Raw genomic sequence first — 7,855 nt, forward strand, 5'->3', positions numbered from 1 at the left:
GTGTCCTAAAAGAAAAATCCTTTTATACTCTGTCCTCTTCACTTCTTTTCATTTAAATGATGGAGAGGAAATATTAACCAGGTCTCTGCACCCGGTGCACATCCGGGAGTGAAAAACACTGAAATTCAATCATTTAGTTTAGTTACTAACAACAACAACAGAGTATAAAACCAGAAAGGTTTTACTACCAGGACCACATATAAAAGGTGTTTTCAAATCCTGAAGGAGGATTTAATCTGGGAGGAAATTAAAGCTGAAGGTTAAAAGAGTGAGTTTGTGAAAAGTTTGTGTCCAATTGTGTAAAATTATGGAATAAACTTTCAGTTTAAAGTTTCTTTAAAGTTTAAAGAAAGAGAACAAATGTAAACATGCAATTATTGATGTATGTATAAGTAGTGGTGTGTGTATAATTGTAAATATATTTACATATGTTTATGTATATATGTATAAATATGTATGATGTATATATGTGTGTATTTTGGTATACAGGTATTTCTGTAAAGAAGCATATCTGCTTATTTATTTACTCTAAACTTGTTTGTTTTCTGGCTCATCTGAATGAAATTTCTGTGTTTTTTTATTGCGACCGCTGTAGGAAGAGAAGTTGTGACGTAGCTACTCCTTCCTGCTCCTTTTCAGACCAAAATTCTTGATCTAGTTCATGTAAACACTTTTTTTGTTTTTGTTCTTTTTTTAACTGTGAACATGTTTATTTTATGATTGGAGTAAACTTGTTTACGCCTTTAAAAAGATGGATAGAAAAGGCACGGTGGTGCAGCCTCGTCCCGGCTGAGGGGTGCTTGGTCCTGGATGTGGAGCCGTCCCCGTCGGAGGTTTGTCTGCTACCACTTACCCAGAAATGCAACAAATTTACTTCTCATTACTTAAACTTCTGTCGTGCTTGTAAATACTTTGGATCTGACAGTTAATTTATTTTGTGTGATTGCTGCAGACTATTTATAGTGGAGGGCTGCCTGCATGCAGTTTCAGTGTCATCTATGTTCTACAATTAGATAAAAACGGTTGTGATGATTATCCGCTGCTTTCAGAGCATTTATTTACTTGTTGAGGTCAGAGGGGAATGAGCCTGTAACTGATGTGCATTCTTCAGGCTCTGCATGGATTCATCGGACAGCAGCAGAGAAATCAAGTTTTTAATCTCATTTCTTTCCATTCGAACAAAATTTCACCAGATCTCATCCAGGAAAGCAGGAAGTCCTCCGGTCTGATTCTGACATGGATCATTCAGAAATAACAGTGAGTGTGTCTCAATCAACACACTTACGTGAGTGGAAGGTAGTACGTAGTGCGTACTAAGCACTTTCTCCTGTGGTGCACACTATCGAGGGTAAGTGCTGACCCAGATGGAGCACTGACGTTTTGAAAAAGGAAAAGATTATACTAGAAACCATCATTTAAAATATGAAATGCAGTAAAGAAGAGGCTAAAACAGGGATGCAGAAAACATTTTATTTAAATTTTGTTATTAAAACATTTCTCCTCTTCTCCACAGCAGCGTCCTAGCCCCAGGTGGTAAATGCCTCAGGGTCACTGCTGGCTTGGTGGTTTGATGCCACAGTGACCTACGGTGAACACACACTGGCAGTTTATATGAAAGCAAACATTATTTATGTTTATATGTATTTTATAGGTATTTTACAGACTCTTATCTTATTGGAACCTATAGCATTAATCATTTCTAACACGTATAACCTATCTACATCCACAGAACCGGCTAAAAACCTGCTAACATTTACGTATGCTAACTCCACTGAGTCAGTAAAACTACAGCCTCCAACAAATGATCAGCTCCATAACTGTTGTCAGGCATAGAAGCAACAGGAAGCATGCTGCCATTTACATTAGAATTATGATGGAATAACTTCATACTTTCATCTATACAAAACAGCCTCCATCTGCACCGGAACCACTGAGTCGATGGCTGCCATTATTCAGTTCTGGAAAACTGGTTGAAAGTCCCGCCCCTTCAGCAAGATGGCGTCCGTTTAGAGCACGTAGTGTCCATTGTTTCGCACTAGATTTTTGGCCGAGTTTAGGGCAGCATCCAAGTACTTTAAGTGCAGAGTTTTTACTGAAATGTCTGTCAGTGCACTAAGCACTTAAATGTAGTGTTCAAAGTATAGAAGTGCGCGGATTGGGACACACCCAGTTTCTCTTCACAGGTTAGCTCCAGTTGTAGCTTTCTGCAGATCGCATCACAAACAGCAACGATGTGCAGCATGTGTTTTTTCTTATTATTGTTTTTGGTTGTGTTTGGTTTTCATTCATTGTTAATGAGACTGAGAGTCCGTTCTGTTTGTTGTTTTTGTTTTGTTATTTCCAGTGTAAAATAAAAGTTTATTGATCTTTGAAAGGGTGTACTTGCATTATTATGGCATTGTCGTTATATTAGTTGAAAATTGTCTGAAAATGACAGCACTTAGTTTTGTTTTGTTGATAGTTTTGCGCAATATATCGCTTATTGCGGAGTGGAAGATGGACAGGCTGATCGGTGCGGTGTCTGCAGTGATCAGGAATCTGCATTGGTCTGTCGTGGTGAAGAAGGAGCTGAGCCAAAAGGCAAAGCTCTCGATTTATCGATCGATCTACGTTCCTACCCTCACCTATGGCCATGAGCTGTGGGAAGTGAGTGAAAGAACAAGATCGTGAATACAAGCGGCCGAAATGAGTTTCCTCCGCAGGGTGGCTGGGCTCTCCCTTAGAGATAGGGTGAGAAGCTCGGTGATCCGGGAGAGGCTCAGAGTAGAGTCGCTGCTCCTCCACATCAAGAGGAGCCAGATGAGGTGGCTCGGGCATCTGGTTAGGATGCCTCCTGGACGCCTCCCTGGTGAGGTGTTCCGGACACATCCCACCGGAAAGAGATCCCGGGGAAGACCCAGGACACGCTGGATGGACTACATCTCTCGGCTGGCCTGGGAACGCCTCGGGATCCCCCCGAAAGAGCTGGTGAATGTGGCCGGGGAGAGGGAAGTTTGATTTTCCTTGCTTAGGCAGCTGCTCCCGCAACCCGACTCCGGATAAGTGGCAGAAAATGGATGGATGGATGGATTATCGCTTATTGTAATAATTTCTGAGAAAATTTATTGCACACCAAAATTTGTTATCACGACAGGCCTAATTGTGAACGTCCAAACAAATTTTGATTCAAATCAAAGAAATGGACTCGGCCAGCCTACAAATGCAGGTCTCGGTCTGCTTCAAGCAGACTAAGTACAGGAAGTGGACTACAAAACAAAGTGCATTGTGGGTTTAGCACATGGTATCGTGGGTAAACACAACCAAAACCTATGTGTTGGATGATAGGCAGCTCTGGACAGGAGAAATATCTCACAGTTAGACATGGAAGACCTTAGGAAAAGTTCTGATAGATATCTGATCAACCCAAGACTGCTAGGATCTGATGCACCTCAATTTTTAGATGTTATCTAAAACTGAAGCTGTCCTGCATTAACCACTAGATGAAGCAGTTTTCTTCTGTATTGGTTGTCTCGTCTTCACCATCAGTAATTTTAGGTGCATTGCTGCTTCTGGTGGAGAATGGAACACGTTATTTAAAAGATCGAGTTGGTTTGAGTCGTGCAGTGTGAATGCAAACTCGGCTTGAGAATGTTGCAACCCCACAACTGCACCGAGTCCTGAATTGGACCGAGTTTAGTGAACTATCCTGGTGTGAATGCAGCCTTAAAGTAGTTTCATAATCATTGATCCTTTAAAAATATTGACATGTGGCTGCACATTTCTAGAAGAGATTTTGTATCTGTGCAGGTTACTACTACTGTAATGTAAGGCTATCAACTTAATGTTAGCATGAGGCTACGTAGCAGTGCTAATCTAGTTCTGTGCTAGAACTAGATTAATTTTAACCTAGTGCAGGGTTAGGGACCTCTTCAGGATGAGGTTTCTAACCCTGCGTACAGCACAATACCATAGTAGGCAACACAGAGAAGGGGCTAGGAAACGCACTGCCTTCATAGTTATCCCCTTTGGTTTCACTAGAGAGCTCCTTGGACAGAGACGCAGTGGACACCTAGCCTGTGCAAAGGAAGAAATTCACCAACACCTTCACAGCATCTTTACCAACACCACCAGACCAAGATCTATGCCAGTGTGACACTGTCATAAGGCCACCAAAGCCTGTGAAGACTTTCAATCAGAGGGAACCACTCCTCAAATAAGTTCAAGATATAATGAGGAGAGCCAGTTCTGCACCTGGACCAACTTGAACTTCCTACATGGTCTACAAACACTATCCCAAGTTGCTCCACCGGCTATAGAAGATCTTCAAGGTTATCTGGCAAAGAGGTAAAGCTGCAAAGCAGTGGCAATTTGTTGAGGGAGTGTGGATCCCTAAAGAGGAAGACTCCAAGGAGATCAGACAGTTCAGAATCATCTTGTTGCTCAGTGTTGAGGAGATTTTCTTCAGCATTGTTGCTGCTGACGTCTTCCTCATGAATAGATATATCGACACCTCAGTGCAGAAAGGAGCCATTCCTGGTATGCCAGAGTGTGTCAAGCATACAGGCGTGCTTACACAGCTCCTCAGAGATGCAAGGGAGGGAGAATAAGGGAGATCTGGTGGTGCTCTTGGTAGATCTGGCCAGTGCCTGTGGCTCAATGCCCCATAAACTAGTAATAGAAACACTGGAGAGACACCAGGTTCCATGAGACCTCATTCTGGATTATTTCACTGAGTTCAGGTAAAGGTCTCTGCAGGTTCAATAATATCTGAGTGACACAGATTGGAGGTGGGAATCATCATGGGCTGCACCATTTCAGTGATCCTGGTCATTTAAAGGGATTAATAAAGTATTTCTTCTTCTTCTGTTTGTCCTGGCTATGGACATGCTGGTAAAATCAGCTGAGCCAGAGTGCAGAGGCCCTAAATCTAGGTACAGGCAACCACCAATCATGGACAACCTGAGAGTGACTACTGAGTTTGTGCCTGGAGGACAATGGATCTTCAACAGGATGGAAAGACTGACGATTTGTGCAAGGATGTTACTCAAGCCATCAAAGTCAAGATCCTTAATTCTGAAGATAGGCAAAGTGGTCGAAAGGTTCAGATTTTTTTATCTCAGGAACACCAATCCCCAGCATTGCAGAAGAGCCTGTGAAGAGCCCTGGGAAGTTCTTTGACAGCAGTCTCAGGGATACAGCCTCCATTAAGAACATCTGTGAGTAGCTAGAGGGTTGGCTGAAAACCATCAACAGGACAGGACTACCAGGCAAATTTAAGACATGGATGAACCAGTATGAGATTCAGCCTCAGGTACTGTGGCCACTGCTACCCTTTGAGTTTCCAATCTCCACCTTTACAGACCTGGGGCCTAATTTATAACACTGGTGTAGGTACAAATAACGGCATACACCAAATATAGTCAACTTTTGGGATTTATAGAAAACCAAACTAGATGGGAAAATGTTCCTACTTCCATGGCAACTCTGACCCAGGCGTACGCACAGAATCTAGAATAAATGGGAAATGGCGACACTAAAGGTCCAGAATAAAATCAAGGAGATGATGGGGTGGAGAGTCTGCTGTCAACATTTACCAGTCAGTAAAAGAAGATGCGAAAAGGAAGCTTTGGTAATTTGTTCTGAGATCCATCAAAGTGGGACAGCTGGAGCATCTAGAAGTGATGAACACTTATGAAACACACAAGGGGTGGATTTCCTTTTTTTATTTATTTATTCTTACACAATCCTTTTGTAATTGTTGTCAAGACAGTCTTCATTTCCCGCAACTCCTTTGTCACATGGTGATGGTGTAGCTCTGCACCTGCAGGCCTTCCTCTGAGGACACGGCTGCTGCGCTGCTGCAAGGAGTCTCTAGTCTCACCCTCTTCAGCAGCAATGCTGACCCACCTGGAACCCCCGGGAACTATAAAGAAATATTATTTAACACTAAATAAACTTCTACCAATCTAAGATGTATCTGTACATATTTATTTTATACATTAAAACAAAAGACTAAATTACTGGCATCAGTACTGTCATTTAGCAAGCAACTCCCCCCTGTGAGATTCGAACTTTGATCTCTCACATGGCAGATGGATGCCCTGCCAACTAAGATATCCAGCCACATGTTCCAATCCCTCAAACGTGTCTTCCCTTCTGACACTGTGATGACAGCATCTGCCACCTGCTGCCACTATTCTGTCTTTCTGATACCAGTAATGTCCACGCCGTGCCCACCAGTTAAACATTTTTACCTTTTCCAACGTGGTCCATCAGGATCTCTGTCTCACACCCCGAAAATTCCACTTCTTCCCTCTTTTTCTCTCTTGAGACATCATGGAAATGATGTGATGAATATGTATTACAGGCGTCCATCTGACCATTTATAGCCACCATGTGGAGGGACAAGGCACTCCCTCACGTGCGCCTGCTTTAGAGTTGATTCTGGTTTATAAATGGAAACAGATGTAGGACGTGCATGGGCACTCTTTTATAAATCTGAAAGTTGAAGTCTGCAGTTTGCTTTGCTACGCTCAGTTTGATAAACGAGGCCCCTGGCGAGGATAGTCAGCCGCTACCTGACGAGATGGTTGGGCCTACCATGTAGCTTAAGTAACATTGCCCTCTATGTTTTTTTTTTCCTAATTTTTATTTCTCTGTGATTGTCATTATTTTTTCCTTTTTTTTGATCTCCCAAACCCCACGCAGCCCCCCTTGAAACCCCTACACCCTAGGTATGGTCTGGTGGGGCGGGAACCAGACAGCAATGCATGCACCTGGGCAGGCCCAGACCAACCGAACCCTCTACCCCCAAGAGAAGGGGCCAGCCCCGGGCACCAGAGCCCAGAACCCCCACCCAGTCTGTCCCAGAATAACCTGGCCATCCGGCCCAGGGCAGCACCCACCAACCCAGGCCACACCAGCCACGAGGCAACCCCAACTGCAGAACCCCCAGAGGGCCAGGTACAGAGGGATGCCACCAAGGACCCACAGACATAAGGCACCCCCCGAGGTCACAATCCTCCACAACACTAAGTGATGGAGCTAATCACAGGGGACCAGAGGGAATGAAATTCAGCTAACTGGTTCTATGAACAGGCAGACATTGTCTTACTACTGATATGGTTAGAGATTCCCAAACTGCTGAATACAAAGATTATTTTTGGTTTTCCAGTTTACAAGGATAGTTTTCTTTGTGATGGATAAGACTGTGAGGATCATGTGTGCAAAGTTAATTACCACATTAATGTCACCCAAGTGACCTAGTAGACACAGTGTGGGGTTTGTAGGAATATTACATTTAAACCTTGTTGACATGTCTTCACATACCTGAAGCCAGAACCTGCGGACAGGTGTGAAAGGTGTTTTCAATTGTGTTGTCAGTGCAGTGTGAGCAAATATTGTAGTAGTATTGGATGTGTTTTGTAAGTCATAGTTAATAGGCATAACTATAGTCTTAGACCAGTTAATAGAGTAGTCAGATATTGATGAGAATGTGTTAATAAGTGTGATTGTCTGGGGAAAAGATGTCGGTGAGTTCTGGAGGAAAAGTAATACGTCATCAGCATCTTATCTTATGTTCTATATTGTTGGCATGGATTCCTTGAATCTCTTTATTTTGTCTTATGGCAGCCGCTAGGGGTTCAATAAAAATAGCAAAGAGTGATGGAGAAAGCGGCCCTGCCTGGTGCCTCTCTGCAAACAAGAGCTTGGAGAAGTTTGATCATTGGTTTTCACACATGCATTTGGGTTGTTATATAATATTTTTATCCAATCTATGAAAGACGACCAAGACCCAAATTTGTTTAATGTTGCAAATAAAACTTTCCAGTTTACTTGTTAAATGCCTTTTCTGCATCTAAAGAAATTACTGTAG

Source organism: Melanotaenia boesemani, chromosome 3 (genome assembly GCF_017639745.1).
Source record: "Melanotaenia boesemani isolate fMelBoe1 chromosome 3, fMelBoe1.pri, whole genome shotgun sequence".
NCBI classification, from domain to species: Eukaryota; Metazoa; Chordata; class Actinopteri; order Atheriniformes; family Melanotaeniidae; genus Melanotaenia; species Melanotaenia boesemani.